This window comes from Emydura macquarii, unplaced genomic scaffold (genome assembly GCF_026122565.2).
Source record: "Emydura macquarii macquarii isolate MOO-44397 ecotype Brisbane River unplaced genomic scaffold, CSIRO-AGI_Emac_v2 contig_1483, whole genome shotgun sequence".
NCBI lineage: Eukaryota > Metazoa > Chordata > Testudines > Chelidae > Emydura > Emydura macquarii.
Window position 1 is genome coordinate 20,011,040 of NW_027131620.1, and position 23,000 is coordinate 20,034,039.

Consider the following 23,000-nt stretch of genomic DNA (forward strand, 5'->3'; position numbering starts at 1 on the left):
CACCAGCGTTGCATATTTATAGGATCAGGCTAATCTCCCCTCTTAATGGTGGTGTGTTACCACTGCGGTGGTCCTCAGATGTTGCTCGGTGGTGCAGCTGGACCCTTCCATTGCTCCGTTCCCTGGAGATTCAGCTTCTCTTGTCATGTTGGCGAGCCCTGTGTTACTGTTTGCACGGAAGCCCCCGGGTGTTATCTGAATGTTCTCTTCCCTGGCCAGTAGGAAGAAGGTTTACTGGCCTTGTTGGCATACAGAGTAGAGTGTGGCACCCACAAGTGTGTTAGCAAGGACGTGATCCCGCAGTTGGATTATTGCAGAAGGCCCCGGGCACCCCTTGACTTTAAATCTAATTGCAACATCTGAGCCTACAAGTTAGTAAATCTTGCTTTAGGTTATGGCAAGCCTGTAACTTCCAGCAGTTGTCAAAGTGCCCCAATGATTTATTTTTAGTCATCTTGGCAAAGACTTTTTTTTTTTTTTTTTTTAAATCATGAATGGATGGATAAGTTTTTGCTGGCTAAAGGGCTCCTGAAATACTATCTTATAGTTGTGTATTGTTATGTGCTGTAATAGAGTGCTATATTCTATGGTTTTGTTTTTTTTTTAAGTTGGTTGGCAAATATGTGGGTTTTTTTTGTTTTGTTTTGTTTTTGTTTTCTTGGTAACTGAATCAAAGATGTGCAAAAATACCTGAATATAATGATGTGCCACCACCTGGCTCTACTAGAAAGAAATGAGGAGAGGGTATTTAGATTCAGGACTGGATTTGAAATTTATTATAAGATTTTTGCCTGCATTCAAACCAGACCCAGAGAATAGGCCCGTCTCCCTTTGGTTTCAGCCAAGAACCAAAACTGTTGGCATGGAGATTCAAATCTGAACTCTTCTCCCTGTGAAATGTCAGGAGTTTTGATATTCTGGCTATGGCCCAGCTGTAATTCCTACTGGATGTGAAGTATTGTGACTCCATCTTTTCAGTTGTGTTTTCCCTCCCCCATCACATTTAATTCTTAAGGTTTTCCTTCCATGCTATTAACTCCAATGTCTGCCTCTGCTACTGCCTATAGCTTTGCCAGGCAGTTACACTCCATCGGTCCGAGTGTTGTGATTATTTCCAGTTTCACTGCTTCCCACAGCTATCTGAATAGCAATAGTGAATCTGATTGGTGGTGTTATAATTTCACTCTGCTGCTGCATGCAAGAGCTACCTTATAAGCAGCAGCACAGGCACTGCAGCTGTCTGCCTGCAGACTCAGGATTGATGCAGAGCATCTTCTGATTTAGAAGGTTATTTCTGCATTCATGGGGAATAGAAACTTTTTTTTTGGTAAATGAAAACTTCAGACATTTTTGGCTTGAGCTCCATTACTCATTAGGAAAGCATTCCATTCACCTTTGGCAAATCAGTGGATTATTTTTCAAGACCTTTGTATTGCTATATGTAGGATGTTCTCCAAACTGAAAAGTGTGAATCTCTGTTTAGTCTACCTTTTGAGGGTCAGTTTGGAATAAAGGTTAGTACATGGTGGTGTCTGAGATGAAGGATGTTCCTGAGGCTCAAGCACAGGACTAGGAGTCTGGAGACCTGGATTATATTCTTAGCTCTACCACAGGCACTGTGTGATCCTGGACAAGTTAGTTAAGATCTCTGTGCCTTGGTTTTCTTATCTGCAAAACCACCACTTCACAGGCATGTTCTGAGCTTAGTTCATGTTTGTAAAGTATTTTGGGATCCTGAAAAGTCTAGCTGTAGTAGTATCGCTTTATAACCCATTGAATTAAGATGGGGCCTGATTAATTATGATTTTTCAAAAGTGACTTGTAATTTGAGTTTCTTCATTTTGGTTGCTTTACTTAACATTTGTGAGGAACTGGATTCGCAGAAACTTCTGAGCATCTGCTCTGTGAAAATCATACCTTTTTAAGGTGTCTCAAGTCTGACACTCAAAATCATTGGTCAATTTGAAAATCTTAGGCACTGCCTTTGTGTATGGATTCTCTGCCTTCTAAAACAAGAGCATGTGATTATTTTTGTGGCATGGGTTTAAAAAACAAAAAACAAAAACCCCTCTCATATTCTTGTATCCATTTGGTCTTTTAAGAGGCTGAACTTGCTTCTAGATGTATGTTCTTTTGCTGGTTGCATCTTCCATCATTTGTATCAGTATAGAACTTTGCAATTATTTTACTAACCGGCTTTTTCACATGGTGTAGTCCTCAAGGACTTCACAGGGTGCTTATCATAACTTTTGTTTTTTTAATGAAACAATATAATCTCTGTTTGAGTTGTGTGGCAATTATCACTGTGCTATGCATGTGTCTCTATACAGAATATACATATATATGCTTATTGGGGGAGAAAACCCAAACTTAGCATCCTTGTACAACTTTTTTTCCCCACTTTTATTAGGATTGGAATGAATTCTTTAAGCCTTTATCTGCTAAGACTGCAAGCTTATGGAGGCACTTAGTGTGCTTAGTGCAAACTGAAGGAGGCTGCGTTGTCATTGTCATCATCATTATCAGAGGACTGTTGCACCATCCAGAGCAACCATGGTTAAAGGAGGGTGCACCATAACATTGTACACGCTCAGGTTCAATATCGCTCCATTTGATGTCTCTGACAGTTTTGCCACTGACTCCAGTGGAAACAGTATGTTTCTTTGCTTTGAAATATTATGAAAAGCGAGATGGGTTTTCATCTCTTGTTCACAAGGTAATTTTCAGGTCCGTAAGTCTTCAGAGGCATGATTAGTGATAGAAGTTACAAGTGTTGTCAAAAGTGTGTGGTTTAAAAAATAAATAAACCAAAAAATCCCAGCCTTTCAGCTATCTGGCGTCTGTTGGAGGTTTGTACAACCTACTCAGGATATGGCTACGCACTGTTTGTTTGAGGGTCTGTCTCTTATGTAACTTGTCATCAGAGTCTGTTCCTAATCCTGGTGCGATGTCGTGCAGTTGTTTGCATCCTTAGGGAGCTGCAGAATAACACCAGCTGCAAATGCTTGTTGTAACATCTGTCCTTAATAAAAAGCAACCGTCATTACTAGGCTCTTTGGACCAGCCTATTTTCAGCTATAAGTAGAAAAATTACACTCAAAACTTTGGTATTATTCACTTTGCCACCAGAGGGTGCAATGACAGCAGCACAGTTTACACTTCTGTCAGGAAATTTTTCGACACAGTGACACTTTGATTGTAAATCTTATTTTCTAGGTTTTGGATAGTGTAGATTAACTGGCTGGAGAAATTTGCAGCAGATTGAAACAGCAGACGTGGACTGGTAAGGACTGCTCCCAGCATTTTGACTAACCTAGAATCATAAATCGTTGTTTGTTTTTTTTTAGATATTTACTGTGAGACGTACTGTGGCTTTTTTGTTTTGGGCAGAAATAACTCAGACAAAAGAATTCAAATATACAAGTCCACTGTCTTTCAGATTCATATTTGTTCTTTTTGAGACCGGAAAGGCCCAGAGCATGACCATAAATTCAGTGTATTACCGTTCCAAATGAAACTTTGGTCCCTTATTCAGCAAAGCACATATTTAATAGGGATAAGATTATCCATGTGCTCATAGATCAAATGTGCGTAGATGGTTTGGGTTGAAGTCCTAAAAATGTTTTAGTAATGATTTCCTGTATGAGCCATGTTACCAAAAACACGCTAATAAATCTATATGACATCAATTTTTAACTGTCTTACTCACTGCATTGGTTTTTGGGTTTTGAATGTTACTCAGAAAAATTCCTTGAATTCTTCAAATGGCTATCTTTCAAATAATAGCTGAGATGTTTTAACTTGACTCTTTTTTTTTTTTTCTTTAAAGTGACATCTGCCTAGGATATATTTTCTGTAGTATGCTGTGGGAAAAAAGTATCTTTCTTCTTAACTCATTTTTTGTAAGGATTTTTGTATGCAAATTAACAACCGCTTGAGTTGTTCTAATCTGTCAGGAACATAAACATGGTTTAAGTTATTTTCTCTAATAGCCTTTATTACATAAATTTTATTGTCCCTTTTTACCCTAAGGTAAACAAGTACGAAACATAGCTTATACAAGAGAATAACCTAAAGTTATTTTTCTACTTACAGAACCATTACAAAGCACATCAAGACTGCTCGCTAATTAAACCTGAGCAATGTATGGAATGTATGGAAACGATCAATTAAAATAATGATTAATTTGTATATCATCATATACTTCCTTTACAGTTCATAAATGATTTTAGGAATAATCGTTCTATACACTTGGCTTTTGTATTGAACTGTACATAACTAAAGGCAAATCATTACTGCGTACTTGACATGCTGTAGCTGCAAAGTCCTGCAGATTTCCCTTGAGAAAGAGCTGGTCTGTAGTAAGCACATGTTGCCTGAAATGGCTTAACATCTGAACCTGAATCTATTGGCAGATCTGATAATACTTCCTTCTAATTGTTACTGTCTAGTAAGGAGATTGTTTGTTTGTTTTCTTTCATTACATTTGCTTTCAGACTGGCAGGGTTATGGTTTATGCTTGAGATGACAAAATAAATCTAAAGGAAATTAAAAAGCCATCATAGTTTACAATAAAGTCAATTCCCCAGGGTAGATCATTCTACTAGTATGGAATGTTTTCAACTTTTTTTTTTTTTTTTTCCATCTTCTGAAATTTTGCTCCATCAGCGTAGGAATCTCTTCCTTCCAAGATAATTGTTTCCATCTGAATAGCATCTCCATTAGCAGTGGAAGCTTAGGAATCAAGCAGTGAGGCAGTTAAACTTGCATCTGCTTCATGACAGTGGAGAACACTGTCACTAAAGTAATCTTAGAAGAGGTATAGGGCAGTGTGTTATGCTCTGTGGCTGGTTCACAGAGAAATAGCTGCCCTGCTGCTGCTGTTAGTTTATGGATTTAGTGCTTCAGCTCCAGTTGGAAAGGCCTGTATTTTGGTGTGTGTGTGGGGTGGGGGTCATTACACGCACATAAAAAAACATTCATGCAACAAGGTGACTGTCAACCACAGTACTCAACGATCTCTTCCCTCTCCCTCTTGACAAAATTTGTGTCAAATTCCCCTAAGCAAGTGAGTTTGTTACAGTGAAAACAACTCTTCTTATCCTATATGTTAAAGGAATTTTTCTAGTTTTGACCCACACTGTGCTGTGAAACCATTCCTGTGGTGTGAAAGGCTAGCATGATGGATGTTTTCCTTGCTCAGAGATCGGAGCTGTTCCTGACCTAACTGAACTCAGCAACGAGACAAAGAAGAAATAAAACTCGGGTCACTAGTTAACGAGACGGCAGTGGTTATTTTCACTTCCTTCTTGCTCTCATTTCCTCAGTTCACCCTTAGTTTGCTGTCAGTGTATTTCTTATGGAAAAGTTCTACAGAAATTAATGATAGAGTAATTTCTGTAGAGCCCTAGAATTTAATGGTGCTATCCTTTCAATAGTTTTTTTGGGGAGAAATGTATAGAATTATACAGCAGGGATATAATTCTCAGTTAAATGCTATAGGATGACCCTTACAACTGAAAAAAATCAACACCCCATGAAAAGGTTAATTCTTTGTTAAAATCTGTAAGACTCTTCAATAAGGATTTATTTAGGTTTCATGCTTACAAGTTTTCCATGTTCTGGATACAATATATAGATTATGAACACAAATCTTTATCAGGCAAAGAATCTTAGAATAAGAAAATATAACCCTCAAAATTAAACCAAATCCCTGGGGTAGATGTGTGGGTGAAATATAATATAAAATATTAAATCTCATAGGAGAACAAGCTGATTTGTAGCAGGACTGATGACCACAGGATCTAGGGTAACTCACTTAGGACCTGACTTTTTGGAGGTGCAGGGCACCTACAGCTCTGTCTGAAGTAAAAGGGAGCATTGGCTGCTTAGCTATTCTGAAAACTAAGGGAAGAATGGTGGGATTCTCAAAGAACCCTAAAGGAATTAGACACCCAACTCCCACTGAGATTCAGTAGAGCTTGGGCACCAGTTGCCCCATGCTCTCTCAATAATCAAACCCTAGGGAATTAATCTGTGCCTTAATTTCTCCACCTGCAAAATAGGGATAACTATACTTCCCTTCCTCAGGGGATTGTGTTTACATCGCTAGTAGCCATAAATGCCTTGAGGGCTTTGGATGGAAGGTTCTAGGGATCAGCAAAGCATTTCATTATCACCAGTAAACAGTATATTCTCCTGATATGGGCTAGCAGATCATACTGACATTCACAGGAGAGATGGGCGTTGAGATACATCCTTTGGCATTTCACAATCGTTGCCGCTATCCTGGTCAGGTGGTCAGTAATATATTCCTATTGCCATACTCTTCATTTTGTTTTTATTCAAGCATGGAATACATATAGACACCTTGGTAATCTGTGGGGATTGAATCCAGGACTTGTGTGGGGCCAAAAATGGGTTATTTTGTACAGAAAAGTTCAAGTTTTCAGTGAAAAAATAAAAAAACAGAATATGTTGTCTGAAAGCAGAAGCATTTAGATTCTGAAATTCCACTGCAGTGCTTCATGGGAGTTATAGTTTGAGTGCTGCATGCTCCTTTTCTCCTCTATAGGATGAGCTCCCCGGTTGGTTTACATCTCCCAAGGTGCACCGATGTGTCATGAGAGCTGTAGTTCAGTCAGGGAGCACCGCCTATAGAGGAGAATGGGAGCATGAGACACCTGAACTACAACTCCCAGAAGACACTGTAGTGGCATTTCTGAATTGAAATATTTTGGTTTTTGGGCATTCCATTTTTTTGACCAAAAAAAATGTATATTTTCTGTGAAAAGCAGAAACTCTTGGCAAAACACCTTGTTTAGATGAAATTTTTTTTTTTTTTTTTTTTTGACAACAATTTCAAACAGCCACACTCAGGATTCTCAGCCCCAGAAACAGAAGCTGGTGTCAGTAGATCTAAATGAATAGCTAAGTTGTTTCAGTAAGAGGCTTCTATAGCTGTGGGGCCGGCTGCACTTGTCTGTCTAGCCGCTGCTCTCTGCTGGAAAGGTGACTGTTGCACTGGTGCTGTGTGTACATAGTCTGTGAAATACTTGCGGATGGAAGATGCAATATAATCGTCCTCACCTGGATATTAATTTTTGTGATCTGAAAGAGACTGTGGATTCAAACAAGTGAATCCGTGTGAGACAATCCTTTTGATATGTAGCATTCTGGGTGTGTCTGTGGTTTCCTTAGGCCAATATAGTATTGCAAATACCAGTTTGGTTCAGCCTGACAGTGAAATCAAAAGCATCCTGCCGAGAGGCCTTGGTATGGGGAACAAATTCTTTATCTCACAAAGGGCTTTTATTTTTGGCATGTCTGCATCTTGATGAAATAAATATAAATCCTCCAAGAATGGGGATGTGAGCCTTTCTAAAATAGTAACGTTTGTTTCAGGCACGGTCTTTCTTACCGAAAACGTCCTTCCGTTGTGGACATGCTAAAGAGTGTGAGGCACTTAAACCCAAAAAGTCCTGATCCAGATTAATAGATGCCAAGGCCAGAAGGGACCACTGTGATCATCTAGTCTGACCTCCTGCATAACCCCCTCCTTTCCCCCCCCCCCCAAAATAATTCCTAGTCATATCTTTTTAGAACATTCAATCTTGATTTAAAATTTGTCCATGATGGAGAATCCACCATGATCTTTTTTCAAATTGTTCCAGTGATAAAGTACCCTCCCAGTTTAAAAAAGCTTGCTTTATGTCCAGTCTGAATTTGTCTAGCTTCAACTTCCAGCCATTGGATTGTATTATACTTTTCTTTGTTAGACTGAGGAGCCCAGTATAAATATTTTTCCCCATTCTGATGCCCATTGAACTCAGTGGACTACCTTAAATAACTGTGGATCTGATCCTTATTATGTAATGTAGCCAGGAGGCTTGCTATTCCCCCCCCCCCCCCCACCCCACCCCACCCCAAACTTGTGTCCTGGATGACCTTCAGTTCTGGTGACCGCAATATTCTTGTGGGGCCCACTGTCTGTGAAAATCTAGTGTCTCCCAGCTCCCTCTCCCCACCCCAAGCTCTGAAAATCAGGCCCTCAGGATATGTCTACACTGCTATAAAAAAAACCTGTGGCACCTTGTCTCGGAGCCCAGGTCAATTGGCTCAGGCTGTGGTGTTAAAAATTTCGGTGTATACCTTTTAGGCTCAGGCTGGAGCCCAGCCTCTGAGACCCACCCCCCTTTGTGGGGTTTTGGAGCCTGGACCCTAGCCTAGGCCTGAATGTCTACACTGAAATTTTAGCCCCATAGGTTTGCAGGGCTCAGGCTGAGTCAACTGACCCGGACCAGCCGTGGCCATACTATAGGTTTTTCGTAGTGACGATGTACCCTAAGTGACTAGCTTTAAGCCACAGAGAAGTTGGTGGCAGAGTGAGAAGAGAACACTGGTCACTGAATTCCAACCCACCTCACCACATGTTCGTGTTTAGCATCATCCATGAAATCTTCTGGGGAGAAATCAACAACACAACTTGATGCAGAAGAATCAGGGGAAGGATGCCTTTCCTCTCATTTGGAAAAGCTATTGCATGTCAACCACAAATTTTTTAGTCTAAGTGCCTGACGGTGCATATTGATTCTGGTCAGAAGATTGGGGTGGGTGGAGATGAGTGGTTGTGCTTGAGTAATCTCTGTCTTAAGTCCATGGGAATTAGATACCAAAGAAGTCTTAGAAAGAAACAAGCCTGCCATAAGTGTATTCCGTGTGGCATGGAAAAATGATCAAAGCGTTTTAGTGGCGGATGGCTTTGAAATGTCTGAGTTAGGAACATGAGCCTCCTCCCACATGTCCCTGTAGGGTATTAATCTTGTATGCAATTGCCCACTGTAGCTTAATTTTATTATACAGACTGAAATCTTTTTAAAAAACAACAAAACTGCCTGTAGTAAACGTACTAGTGTCTAAGCACACCTGGAACGTAATTTCTGCATGGTAAAAGTTGAAATATTGCTTTGTGCCACTAGTATATGTTAATTTTTTGAGATGAGGAGGGTGGATCGTTATACATAGAGCTGTGAAGAAGCTGTCTGCTCCTAAGTTCCAGAGGGGTAGCCGTGTTAGTCTGTATACAGCAAAAACAACGAGAATCCTGTAGCACCTTAAAGACTAACAAATTTCTGCGGGCATACGCTTTCGTGGGCTGCAACCCGCAGAAATTTGTTAGTCTTTAAGGTGCTACAGGATTCTCGTTGTTTTTGTCTGCTCCTAGTAGCTATTCAAGATCTTGTTTAGAGTGGGGAGAAGCTGATGTATAACACTGTCTAGTGAATAGGGATCAGTTTATTCCAAGCTCCACTAGTTTGGTAACAGGTGGCCAATGTATAATGGGATTGGAAGGACATCCTTTTTGGACAACAGAAAAATAAATACGCTGATGAAAGTTTGTTTTTCTCTGCCAAGGTAGAGCTCAGACAATGTTAATGTTTGAAAACACAGCTAGCACAGTAGAAGGAAATCCTTGCTTGCCTTGTGGTGGAAGGATAGCGTGAGGTTGCAGTGTATACATCCTTGCAGCTGATCTGAAATGCAGCTGCTTGACTGAGAAGCTCCATAATCTCTGGATTTGCTCCAGTTTATGCACATAAGTGTTAAAAATAAGGAAGCAACAGTAACAGCGCTGTTCTAAAGGCGATATTTCTTCTGCAGCTAGCAGGAGAGGTAAGTTGCTTTTGGGAACAGTAGAGGAGATATTTGATGCCTTTAATTCAAGAGTCTTGGAGCTCAGTTTGTTGGTGCCCCTGGCTCCTTTCTGCCAAAGTAAAGGAGCGACAAGTGGCTATAGGATTCCAGCACAGGAAAATGCCTCAGCAGGTGTAGTATTGATGCAAGCAGCTCTATGCCAATCCAAGCGAAGGGAGATTGTTGGGAGACAGTGTTGGTTGCTGGGACCTTCATACACTTCAGATACTTCTGACTTCCAGAACAGTCCCTAGTCTGGTGCTAGGTACAATTTAGGTATGCCTCAGTGCTGATCTTAACCTGCACCAGGAGCCTAACCAATCCTCAGCATAGAAGAGGTTCAAGACTATTATTAAAGCTTTTGCTGAGTGTGATCCCCACTCCCCATATGTTGTAATGGAATTCTCCTGACTTTGAACAATACAGTAACATTGTCCAACATATAATGCAACAGAACCAAAAACATTATGATCTGCTGCAGTAATGAGCACTCCTCTGATTTTTGCTTTAGTGTATTGCAACTCTGGGTTTTGTTTTCTAAACCCAGTGAAAGCAGAAGGTCCATGGCATGAATCTTTGCTGTGGTCATGTCTGTTTATTGCAAAACTACTTCCTGCAAAGACTTGTAAAACAAAATTTTGAGCACTGGTACTAGAGTGTGCTTAGCAGAATCCCCTAGCAGCATGGTTTGAAAGAAACTGTTTTAGCTTTTCAGACCTGAAACATGACTCTAGAGTTCTAGCCTGAAAGCAGGTGAGAAAAAAAATGCTGCAAAAATAGCATCACATGGAACTTGTATAAATGTAACCCTCTGCTCTTAGGCAGATTAGGAGCCAGGGACAGGAGTGGTTCTCTGAGTTTGCATAGAAGTCATGGGGGGAACGGGTATGTGATAAAATGCACATCCTATGACCCTTTGCTCTTAAACTCTTTCATGGAATGTCCTTCCATTGGTCTGACATGCAGAGGGCTAGCAGGGTGTAATTTACAGATTTTGGAGGAGACAATATCAGAGTGCAGAAACTGTACCTAGTGCTCTCCTGACCACAATTTTACCAGCACATGGCCTGCTGGAGCTTGTGAAGCACCCTTCACTACATGTGAGCTTTTCAGAGCAGGACCACATCTGCAGTGTTTCTACAGCACCTAGAGCAATGGTTATGATTGGAGCCTCTGGACACTACCACAATGTAAACATGAAATAGTAATGAAGGGCCTGATTCTCTTTTCACTTAACGCTGGTGTGACTCTGACTTCAGTTCTTTTCTTACAACAATAGAAATAGATTTGGGCCTGAAGAGTTAAGATGGATCCAGTATGTAATATTTATACTTATTTCAAATTATTATAAAACATGTACATGCAATAGGGAAGTGCCAGGGAGAAGCTTACACAATTCACTAGAAGATTTTTAAGGTGAAGAGGAGCCCAACAAACTCAATTTTTTGTTCCCTAAACTATTTTTACACAGAGCCACATAAAAATCCCCAAGAATTTTCTTACCTTCAGTGGTAGAAAGTAATAGACTTGCATTAAAGCTATGAAACATATGGCCATTGAGCAATCAAGCCCTCCCCTACCCTGTGTATCTAGATGTTCTGTAACAGTTTTGGGGGGGAGGTGGTGTGTTGGATGGGTCATAATCTGCAGAAATCGTTGTAAATTGTTTGTTAATGGTTGGATGAATGTTTGTTTGTGCATGGGTACACTGTAACCCCTGGATCAGGATTTAGGCTCTTGAAAACATCTGACAGGGCAGTTGATGGTCACAAGACATGATGCTCAAAAGATACCACTCTGTACAATGGGAGTTGTGCACACAACTTCCAAAAATTACTGCCCAGGTTCTAGCACCCACAGGTTGTTGCACCACCAAATGGCAGTCATTAGTGTGGGCTCTTCTTAAGTAGCATTTATATTTAGTTGGGGCAGATTGTCTGTGGGTGCAGAAATCCTAGCAGCAAAACTGGTGCTTTTCTGCTGTGTTAGCGGGGGGGCCGCCAGGAGTGGATGGATGCGTAGCTGGGGAAAGAGGAATCGTTGAAATGCTTCAGCTGAGAAAAGGGGCTCTGGAGTAAGCTCCCAAGATGAAGCATTGCATTGCAGGGTAAAATTACGAGCTCCGACTGAACTGGGTGGGCCACAATGCCTGTGATTTCCCATCTGCACTGTGGAGAAACAGTTGCAGAGTACGCATGCTAAAGGCATTGCCCCTGGTGTTATAAGCAACACTAGTAAGACCCCTGGAACAGACTGTTTTGTGAATGTACGGTGAAATACAGGTGTTGTAAGCTAAAAATGCTCCAGCCAGTGGCTGGCTGCATTCTTATTTTCTCTACTGTAGGCTTTGCAATGTCTTCCAGCTGGCGAATAAATGGGCACCAAGTATTAGCTTCTACACAACTAATGTATCCATTCAGATATTTTCAACCCATGTGACTTTCTAGGACTCAGTGTATGGAACTATGACCCAATTCACAAGACTCTCCAATAGCCTTTGCATGTGTCACATGCACAGCTCCATCGTCTCTAACAGCTATGGGCCTCATCCTGCAAACACTTATTCCTGTAATCAGCCCCATTGTCTTCAATGAATGCTGTCTTCTGCCACCCCAGTAAGGGAGAGATTATTCCTGTTGCCACAGGATACAGGAGTATGCTAGGGGTGAAGCTGTGGGCGGAAGAGGCCTGTAGGGGCATGATGGAGTGAGCCCCTACAACAAGGATCTATTACCATTCTGAATAGCAAAATTATTCTGTGGCTGCACCAGTTCAACTAATCCAGAATCCCAGAGGCACAGAGATGGTTGAAAGCCACTTTTGTGCTGCCCCTCCACTCCCCAACTGTACCTGTGTGTGTCACTATCACACCCTAAGTGTTTAAAGGACTGCATCCTAGATCTGTTTAAAAATCGAGTAAGCACATTATGCATTCATTATACATCATTCATCACTGGTAAAATAAATACTTGAACTACTTAAAGAGGCTAGTGCAGAAGAACTCGAGGTTTTACTAAACTCCAAAAAGCCTTTTGGCAATTAAAAAAAAAAAAAAAAAAAAAAAAGAGAGAGAGAGAGAACTTTGCTAGTGTAATGTCTTAGTATAGTGTCTTGCCAGAAGAAAAACATTAATAAAGGGGATCAAATAAAACCAATGGTAACATTAAACACTAGCAAACAATTGCTTCTCCAAGGCTACTCTTTGTATACTTGGCATGTAAGTCACTAGTGGAGTCCTTCAGCAGAAATGACCATCCCATCCCGGTCCATGCAAAGGGCAAGGAAAGGGAAGACTTTGTAAGGACAAGGAAACACCACGTGGCTGCTGGATGAGACATCTGTGAATGTAGATAAAAAGATTTGTAACCTTTGAGTGCAGCGCACAGGTCACAATAACATTCCAACACAATAAAACATCCGAATCAAATCATGCACATGTGGGGGAAGTGTCAATTGTGAAGGATGTGCTTTGTTGCTTAGAACTGATGGATTATAATACTTACTAGAGCTGAGCTGCAGTTCAGATAATACAATTATGATATGCGGGACTTGTGAACTAAGAAACAAAATCATTGCTATAGAATATCTATATGTGTAACTGACGTGTGTCCATTTAAACTTAATTCAGAGATGCGCACACACACACGTTCCTTATATTTCAGGTGTATGTGGGTGGGTGAAAGGGGAGGCAGGGGAAAAGATTGTAAAATGATGCTAAATTGTATGGAATGGAATTCTGTCCCCTTGTCCATCTCTAGTACTTCATACAATGTCTTTCATCAGAGAATCTTAAACAAATTAAGCTGCAAAACACCACTGTCAAGCAAGTAAGTGTTATTTCCATATTGCACACTGGGTACAGACTGAAGTCTAGGAAGCTTAAGTAACTTTGCAAAACCACACAGCAAGTCAGCAACAGAGGAAAGGACTGTACCTAGGAGTTGTGGCTTCTAGTTCCTTGTTCTGACCTGTAGACACATGAGGGATGTAGGATGATGCATGCTATATGACAGTGGACAGGAAATAAAGATATGTGAGTTCTAGTCCAGCCTCTACCATTGACATTTTTCTGTGTAAACTTGAGCAATCATTTCATTTCTCTGCATCAGTTTTGCAATATGTAAATTGGGGATAATAATACTTGCTCTCCATTGTAATGCACTTTGAGATTTATTGATGAAAACAGCTATGTCAGATCTCACTGCTACTTCATCTCTCTTTAAGATCTTCACTTCTCTTCAGAAACTAAATTCTGTATCTCCTCAGATCACATATGCAATGTGCCTGTCTTGGCTTTCGTTAAATGGAATTTACATGGATCTTATCATTTGCCCTAAGATATCTTGAAAAATAAAACTAAAATTTCCACTGAGAGTTGTTCTGGATTGTTGAGGTAGGATTTATAAAGAGGCTCAGTTATTGCAAAGTGATTTTTAAAGATGCAATCTGATGTCATTTTTCACAGCCCCCTCATGTGACTGGTAGCTGCATTGTGAAAAACCACTGTTACATTCTTATTGCATAGTACCGGGAGCAAGCTTGTTCCAGTTGTCACTTTTAGGAACTCTTTTGTAAGTGATGCAAGGATCTGTATGAACGAGTGTGAATCCCAGTCATACGACATTTGCCATAAGAAAAGGACTGTATAACTAGGAAAACAATTGAATTCCTCTTTAGGGGCCTGCTGTGGCTACCACTGGATGGATGGCAAAGTTCTTGTGGAGTGGAAGCAGGCTGCACGTTTAGACACGAAGCCTATGCTAAACAAATGCATCAGTAATTATGCCATTGAGTTGACTGATGTTACTTGGAGTGGGATTCCCCAGAACGCTTCTAGTTTGCAGGCAGAGGACAGCTGGTGCAGTTAACAAGGGAGCAGAAGTAAATAGACTTCTTTTTTGAGGTGAGACGGGTGGGCATCAGTGTCTTGGTGAAAATGGGAGTACTGTCCACAGAAGGAAGTGCTCCAGCACCTCTGAATTCAATACAAAACCCTCCCTCACTTTTACAGTTGCAGCACAACATGTCCTTTTAAAGGAAATGCTCTTCTTCTGCAGTGGAAAACAGAGCAAGGGCTCTCAGAGGGCAACCTACAGAGGGAGGTAGTTGAGGGGTGGGGAGAAGAGGGGGATGAGGCAATTAAAATGGTTCAAGCAGACAGTTTTATCTGCTTGTCAATAGACCAAGGACCCCGTTGACAGCATAAGTAGATGAATGTATTTGTCTCTTGTTTGGTGCTCCTGTCATACTTTGTTAGATAAAGAGAGGCTGGCTGGTGTCCAAAACCAGAAAACAAAATGGGGGGGAAAAAACCAAGTCCACATCCAGAAATACTGAGAACTTGGCCATGACAATGTTTGGGTGCGTGCTTGGGAACTGTTTTTCTGTGAGTATTTCTGTGGGTACTGAGAGAAACGACAGTGCTCTGGAGAAGTAAATTCAATTTATATCGTCTCTTTGTGCATTATTACAAAGCAGAATGCTGGCATTCTGGAGCGGGGCCCACTCTGTCTTCCAGTCCAGCCTCTGGTTTGGAACAAATGAACAAACTGCAAGCCGTTTTGAATTCCAGAAGGGATTTTGCCACCTTGATAAATTTGTCTTAAAAAATGCAAAAGGGGGTAAGACTGAAGAAAATGCAGTACCCTGAGTCTGTAAGAAGCAGCATTTGCTCTTTAAAAAAGTTATCCTGACTTCAAAGTTTATACTAGTTCTTGTGTCCAGGCACTGCTTACATTGGGATATCTCACTACAGTCTTGTTGAGAGATTCGGTCTTCCTCACTGTGATTAGATTCTCCTTCTCCCTCTTTATAATCCCTGTCTGAATATTATTCCAAATCAAACAAACAACCAAGCGATATCTAGTGACTATCTCATTTTGGAGAATACGCAACCTTGCCAACCCTAGCAGCAACTGATCCAACGTTCATGCAAAACAGTGAAGCTACATGCACAGCTGTGTTTCTTCAGAGTGGTCATGCTTAGCTCTTATTCAACTGTAAATCCCATGGGATGTTTGGAAAATGTATTTACTCATGGTAAATTGAGTCACCATAGTCACCATCCAGCTGTTTCTGGGATTCTTGTAATTATGAGGCAGGAAATAAGCAAGATGGCTGCCTTAAATTTCTGTGGTTAATGCTAGAAGCTGGGCAGCAAGAGAAGAAATAGCGGGTCCATCTATGGCACTGCCCCTCTATACAGCTCCATCCATCTGAGTACCCCAAGTGTCTCAAATTCCATAGAGAGTGTCTCCTTTGACTTCTTCGGGGGGGGGGAAATAAATTACATTAGTGTTTGAAATGGGCTGAGTTGAGAGCCAGAGTCTGAGCTCTGCAGGCTTATTATCCATGGAAATGAGTAGTGTTCAGACAAGAGTAGTGCAAACTTTCAACATCACACTATGCCAGCATGTCCCAAGCCTGGCGTGGAGGGAGACCTCTAGGGCTAGAGGGTAGCTCGGTCAATTCTTGGCTGCTGTGCAGAGATGACCAGTGATGTTGGCAGAATTTGTGATGTGGACTCTTGTCCAATGTGAACTGGACTGAAGCCACTGCACAGCAATTGGCTATTCAGTCGCTATGGTGAGGGGTTGAACTCAACAGTAAGTAGAGGTGAAAGATGCTCTGACCAATTACCAACCCCATCTTTGTATGCTATCTTCAGAAATGACAGGTAGTGTTTCATCTCATCTGGTGATGTATGTGACCCTTCCATGCCTAGGGTAGCCACCTGAAAATGCCAAGGTCAGGGCAGGCTGCAGAAGGAGAGCAGATTCTCCCAGCACTGGTGGGTGGCACTGAAGCCAGACTTCCCAACCAGCCACAAACTGTGCTTCTGATTTCCCCAAACCAATTGTCAAGAATCCAATACACAAATACATACAGCCTCCTTTACTGTATTCCAGTCTCCGGCCCCCGATCAGCTACTAGGTCCAGTAAAGAGCTCAGTTTTTTAAACTCTATGCTCTTTACCAAAATGGTTTCTCCTGACCCCAAAGGGTCAGCCACAGTACCAGATCAATATAAGTTTGGATCTTACCCAAAATACCACGCTGCCAGCAAATCCTTTAGTAACTAAAACTAAAGGTTTATTATAAAAAGAAAGGAACAAACAATATGAGAAATGTTAAAGGATTAAAGCAATCAGATACATACAAATGATTTGAAAGTCCATATACATCAGGTTTCTAAAAGAATTGTGGATTTTGCAGGCTTGTATAGTCCCTCTGATATACATCCAGTACCTGGATGGATCTCAGTCCTTTGTTTCACAGCTTCAGTTCAGTTGCAGATGACTAGATCCAGAGGTAGATAGGTGGCTGAAGCTGAACAGGAGTGAAGACACAATGGATTCCGTGCACTTGCCTTTTTATGTCCTCTGGCCCTTGCCATGCTGCTTGTGGAATTTCACAGGAACCAAAATGGAGTCCAGAGTCACATGAGCAAGCCCCGGTGATTCATCAGGTATATCCCTGGCTTCTCCCCCTGGGGCCTTTGCACCTGTGAATTTCTTAGTAGGCCATTAAGTAGGCTTTTGTTCTGCAGCCATCCTGTCTGGGATGTGACCCATACAGCACAATTTTGAAATACAGATATATCAAACATATCCATAACTTCCATTACGCATATAACACATGAACATAAACATCATCATCTTACTAAGCACATTATAGCCTTTCTAACAGTACCTGACATGGCATATCTTACATGAATTACTATGATTTTGACATACTGATGTCAAACAATATACTAAATGCCCGCTTCTCCCCCCCCCAAATCCAGCCAGCGTGTCACCCCCAACTCGGGACTGGTGTAGAAGGGAGTAATCAGAGTTCCTGAATACACCTCATGGGTCCCCCTTATCCAGCCAGCATGACAATGTGTTCAAAGAGCCACCATTTGTTTTTATCAGTATTCCTAAATCTACTCGACTGATTAAGCACATTTTTAGTAGCATGGTAGACTAGTGGCTCTGGTTCTGCTCTGCCATTGGGTTTGTATCTGTCTTGAGGTAAAGCAGGAAAGATATAACCTGATACAAAACATTGTACGCCATTAACTTCTTTCTTGTTGTCTGTTCTTATTTCCCTCTGGGGCCCAATGGGGTGTGTGTTCAACAGCTATGTAAACAAGGTCATAACCAGAAATCTATTTTAGAGCTGCAATTTTTTATGGGCTTTGCAAAATGCCCAGGAGGCAGAAATTTGTGCAACTAAATTAGTAAATAACTTCATTCATCAGAGCAATAGTGGCTTTTATATATTAGAGCTTCCTTCTATTGTTACAGCTTTCCCTTGGGCAGTGGAAATATTTTGGGTGGTTTACATTTCTTTATTTACAGTAGTGACTAGACATGGATATGTGTTTAGATAAACTTATTGTAGAGTTGCTTACAACTGAATGGAGAGCTTTGCCCCTAGCATGAAATGTCATTAATGGGGCCCAGAAATGCACTGTCTTAAGGGGCTTATGAAAAATGCAAGTATCATAAAACTGGCGCTGTTTCCTAATAGCTATTTTGCAGTCACATGGCAGTGTTCTGGCTCCCAGAACGGATGGCTGACCAGGACAGGAACTAACTTTGAGTACATACTTTCAAGAAAATGAACAATCATGCTCAAATTCATCCATTTCCAGTTGTCTGAATTGTCACCAATAATGAATGTTCCCTACAAACAGGACTGAATCCAACTGAGGGTGCAGAATGTTTTAAAATAAATTTACAAAGTTGGGTTTGAACTACAAAAAATTGAATTTAAACAAGCTCTCGTGGCAACACGTCAGATATACCTTGTATTGGGAGCTCTATCATCAGTCTATGGGGGCAAGAAGTGTATGATTCAGTGGATTTTCAGTGTGGTCTCAGAACAGAGATTGGGGGGGAAAGATTTGAGGTCCCGATAATTACAATGTTTCTATGTAACATCCCTTCTCCCCCCAGCCTAGTACAGCTGCCCCACCTTACTTTCTACCATACATACATACGTACTCTATTCTGCTTACACGCACCCTCACCCTTTTGGATGGCCCCCCAGAACCCTATTGTATTTGGAGAGTTGCTTCTGATTAAGAGAGAGAATTACAGGTTGCAATTCTACTTTGGGCAAGAGCAATCATGGAAGCTTTAGCTCAAAAGGAGAATGTTTGTTTGACAAAGAGCTGAGTAAGTCAACATGAGTGGGTTGTAAAGGAACAGGTTATTCAATGTTAATTGTAGCACTCGAGGCTGGTGACTGCTATGTTAGAGCCAAAGGTGCAATATTACACCTTCTCACTTTATAACTGAAATACCATTGATGCTGTTATCTGTATACAAAATTTGAAACTCTGGTATTTTTGTACAGATTTTCTGCATTTCTTTTCCCTGGTCTTCATTATTAACTCTTTAGTTCTCTTGAGCCAGTTCAGAGGCACACTGGGAACAGCAGAAGAGGTGAGATAATTGGTCAGATAATGATGAGGCCACTTGGGAATGCAAAGCCTGCTCTGCAGTCCCTCTTTCTGATCTCTGTTTCCCCATCCTGCAAACTTTCTTTTCCCCTCTGCCCACCTCCCATGCAATGCGACCTATTCCTGCTATGTGCAGGCGGCTGCCAGCTTCTGCTGTGGTCTCAGCTGAACAGCACAGCTGCAACTGTGGATAGTGTGTTGAATGGACAACAGAAAGTCTGGGTTTCACTGCTTGGCTGCAGTTCCCACTCCACCCCATTTCCCCCAGCTGCTAGGGTATTCCCTGCCCATTCATTCCTTTAATTTAAAAAAACCCTTTAGTCTTGTAACTGCTGATTATTTGCATGAAAACAGAGTCTTTGCTGCTTATGAGTCATCTGCTCCTGCTGCTTATTCCGCACTTGAAATTCTGACCCTCCGTTTGTCACATAACACATAGATGCTCTAAATCAGATTATCAATCCACAAATGGAGGATTATGCCTTCTTTCTTATAGTCTGGTCTACACTTACCCCGGCGATAGTCAATGGGAGTTATGCAAACTACGCAGAAAACTTGCGTCACTCCCGTCGACTGCTGTGTTTCTCTTCTGTGCGCCATCTTCACTGCACTGTGCTGACGGGAACCGTGTTCCCGTCGACGCAGCGCTACGCACTTGGATTAATTGTGTCGACTTCTGGATCGACTGAGCGGGGTCTTCACTGACTGCTCAGTCAATCCAGATAAGTTGATCTGACGGCGGCGACTTTGCTGCTGTCAGTGTAGACGTAACCTCAGGCAGAGATCAGATTTGGTTTTTTTACATACCATTCAGCAGGCTCTCACCTGCTCAGTGTTTGGATTGGATCTTCCAACTAAAAAGCAGCTGGTTGCATGATGTAATGTTGGGGATTCACTGAAGGTGATGCTTTCCCTTCTGAGACAGCACCGAACAGAGGTCCTAACATACAGGGGGCTGCATGAGATGCCATCTTCCAGATGAGATGTAACACTAAGATTCTGACTTGTGGAGGAGCTGTGGAACAAACTTGGGAGCTGCACAGTGTCCAAAAATCTCTGTAGCTGCTTTGCTGCTGCTGGTTGTTTGCCATTAAATAAACCTCCCTGTTACTTTGCACTACCCTAAGCCACAACTATGGCTCCGTAGCATTACCCTGAGAACCAGCAGAGACTCAGATAACCTTATCCATCCATCCATCACACAGGCTCATCTCATTAGGGACTTCAAAAACTAGAATGACTTCTTAATCTTAATAAGGATGTGTGGAGAGATGGATAATGGAGCTTGAGGTTTCTCATGATCTCTGAGGAGGAGTAGGGGGAATAGCTAGATTGCTTGGATGACTTAACATTTTCTTACCTCCCTAGTGTTAATGGGCGCTCTGTAAAATGTAAAGAGGAACCTTACCTTGGAATTTCCAGCTTTCTATCTATTGTGCTTTTTGAGCAAACGACCTCATTTTCTTATGGGATGTCAGCTGATGTGACAGATTTTCACCCTTCACTCCAGGGGAACGCTGTCTTTCACTCGGGAGCTAATATGAAGTGTGAAGGGTTAAAAGGCACTCTACAGTATCTGTTTCTGCTGTTGCTTCTAAGGGCTTGTCTTCACTGCAAAGTTAACTCAAGTTGGCTGGCCCCGCACAGCTGGCCCAGCTTGGGTGGGCACAGCTCGTCAGCTTCTAACACAACTAACCAGCAGTGTGGATGCAGGCTAGCTAGTGCCATTCAAGTGCTGCTAGTCCTCCAGTGCCTTCCCACGATTTCCCGCCCCCCCCCCCCCAACGTGCCCAGAAAAGTGTTGCACCATCTGAAACTGTTCTTGCAGAGCTCAGCAGGCAGGAGCAGAGCTCCCCCAGGAATGGAGCTACAGAGATCCTGGGGGGCTGTACATGAGTTTACCTGGAGGTTTCAGCCCTGTGGGGCATGTGCTGGCTGCCTGACTGAAGCTCCTGGTTATCTGAACCAGCTCCTCCACATCCCCCACCTCCTCCACATCCTTAATGAAATCAGGATTTACTGGTATTGGCCAACTTGTTTGAAAACATTTCATGTGGTGTTGGCAAGCTACTAAAAAGCAACTCATGTTTTGAAGCTGGCGTCCCCTACATTGTTAACAGCAGAATCCCGGTGCTTTGCACTAATGACTCATTCGAATGCTCTCAGAAGCCAGAAATGAAGTCTTGTTTTTTCCTTTTGGCTTCATCTTTTTTCCGTCTGGATGCGTGACTGAGGATGCACATTAGCGGCCTGGTTCTGAACCCCATTTGGCTTTATACCAGTGTAATCACACTGACTTCATTGGAGAGATTCACGATTCTCAGTGGTGTGAGATCAGAATTGGACCGCTGGAGTTGGCCCTAGAGCGTAGGCTTAAAAGGCAGTGTGACTCTGTCCTTTTTCCTTTTTTGGAAATAGTTTGACACTAATTATCCCTGCTAGATGCCAGCAAGTCACCAACTTAAATGCAGAAAGGAATGAATATGGGATAGGCTGAACACTTTCACCCAGTTGGCCCCATACAAGATATGGGGCAACTCTGAGCTGCATACATGTACACCTGTTATTAAACGTGGTGTTGAAATATCTGTGCAGAGGCTGCATTGCTCCCAGTAATTAAATTACTTAAGCAAATTTACACACGTTTCTGTTTCAGTACATCCTATATACTCTAAACTCGTCCCCTTTGCATCTTACCTGATTGAACTATCATCTTGTATAGTCACTGTCTGTTGGGAAAAAAACAGGACTGTGAAGCTAGTTTGTATTACAACTGGGTATCCCACAGATCACTTGTATTATCGGAAAACCTGTTTGGCAAATGCAAGACATGTTGAGGCTGCCTACAAATGTGGAGAGAAGGCATCTGTGTGGTGTGACGTGTCACAGCATTGGTAGTTCTGTGCACTTGTTTTCTTTCCTAGGAATTTTAAGAGGGAGCCGTGCAAGGATCACCTAAAAGACAAAGAAAAGACTGAACTTTACAGCCTGTTTCACAGCACAGTGCACTTGGTAGGAGACCTCTTGGGGGACAGATCATCAGCAGCTCGACTGGCTTCAGTGGAGCAATGCCAGTTTACATCCAGTGAAGATCTGGTCCACTTATTACAAACTACTCTCTCACAAGCGCTGTAAATTCTTGGATTTCCCTTACCTCCTCCCCTCCCGTCCTCCAAAGCAGGGAAGTTTGGACTTGTGGCTGATTTCACAGTTCTCACTTTATAGGGTGTGTAGGTTTTGTAGAAGCATCTTATGTATGTACCTCGGTACGACGAGTGGAGAATGGAATTGCTTTCCCTGGCTTCTGTGGGTGAGTCAGATGCATAATTTTGTTTGTTGGCCTATTGGATTTAATTTTATAAGGGTGTGTGTGTGATTTTATCTTTTACTGTTGTGAAAGTTATAGTTAAAGTGGCATCTGGGCTTTTATTATACCCTTCCATTTTTGCATGCTCAGCAGCTTTTTAAAAATTCTCCTGTCTGTCTTACATGTTCTGTAGCTGATCACAAATACACATAAAATACAAGCATGAGGAAAACCCTTAAACTACACACACACAGAAAAAAAAAAAAAAAAAAAAAAAATAGTGGGCGGGAGGGAACCTTTTTTAAAGTAAACTCGAGGATGCCTTTTGTTCACAAATAACTCAAAAGTGGTTGAACTTGATTATTTGAAATGTTCCTGGGGGCAAGTCTTAAGGGTATATAAATAAGTCGAATGGGAGCTGTGATTCAAAACACACCCCTAAGAGGCACAGCCATATTGCCCATCCTATAGGAAAGCAGTGAAAATCACTGCTGTAAGCAAATCTGCTCCCTTTGTGTGCTCTCTGAGATCTGTTCTAAGATGGTAC

General features: G+C 41.8%; 1 protein-coding gene across 4 annotated transcripts in view; it reads left to right on the top strand.

Annotated features, from left to right (window-relative positions):
* ARHGAP40 (Rho GTPase activating protein 40) overlaps positions 1-23,000 on the top strand; it is a 68,914-nt gene that overhangs the window by 1,097 nt on the left and 44,817 nt on the right. The gene's annotated exons all lie outside the window — the stretch shown is intronic.